Raw genomic sequence first — 740 nt, 5'->3', positions numbered from 1 at the left:
CAGTCATTTGGTAGCCACTGAAGTTAGTTTAAGTGTCTTTGCAGCAGTTTTAAATCATTTTTAGTCTCTTTGTTGCTGTTTTGAGTCAGTCGAGTCTGTCTGTAGCTGTTTTAGGTAGCTGTGGGTCTCTGATTTGGATCTTTTCAAATTTCTTTGGAGCTGGTTTTAGAATATTTTCAGTTTCTTTTTATTTATTTGTTCCATTTTCAAATTGTTTGGGTCTTTTTGAGTATTTTCAAGTCCTCTCATTATTTATTAGCAAGAAAAGACAGACTCTGGACCGGGGTTATCTGACTCCTTGGGCCTTGGTGCTGTGCCCAGTGGGCCTGTTCAGAAATCCTCCCATGCAAACAGTCATATGCACAGAGACACTCATTCACACTGGCTCTTACTCGAGGCTCTCACAAGAAAATGACTAATCATGATCACATGAAAAATCTGGCAGATCTTAAAAGAAAGAACCGAGAGAGGTTACAAGTGAAATTTACAATATGTCATGTCGCTTCTCTGTAGCTGTAAACATCAGCAAAGTAAAGGGAGGACTGCCAGTCGCACACACGGGGAACATGGACAGCTACACTGTAAACATTTCAAAACACACACGGCACTGTTTCAGTCAGCCCTCTACGATAACCTTTCATGCGGCCTCACTCACTCACACACACACACACACACACACACACACACACACACACACACACACACACACACACACACACACACACACACACACACACACA

Source organism: Pundamilia nyererei, unplaced genomic scaffold (genome assembly GCF_000239375.1).
Source record: "Pundamilia nyererei isolate P.nyererei 1_Seehausen unplaced genomic scaffold, PunNye1.0 scaffold00229, whole genome shotgun sequence".
NCBI classification, from domain to species: Eukaryota; Metazoa; Chordata; class Actinopteri; order Cichliformes; family Cichlidae; genus Pundamilia; species Pundamilia nyererei.
This window is presented reverse-complemented; position numbering follows the sequence as displayed.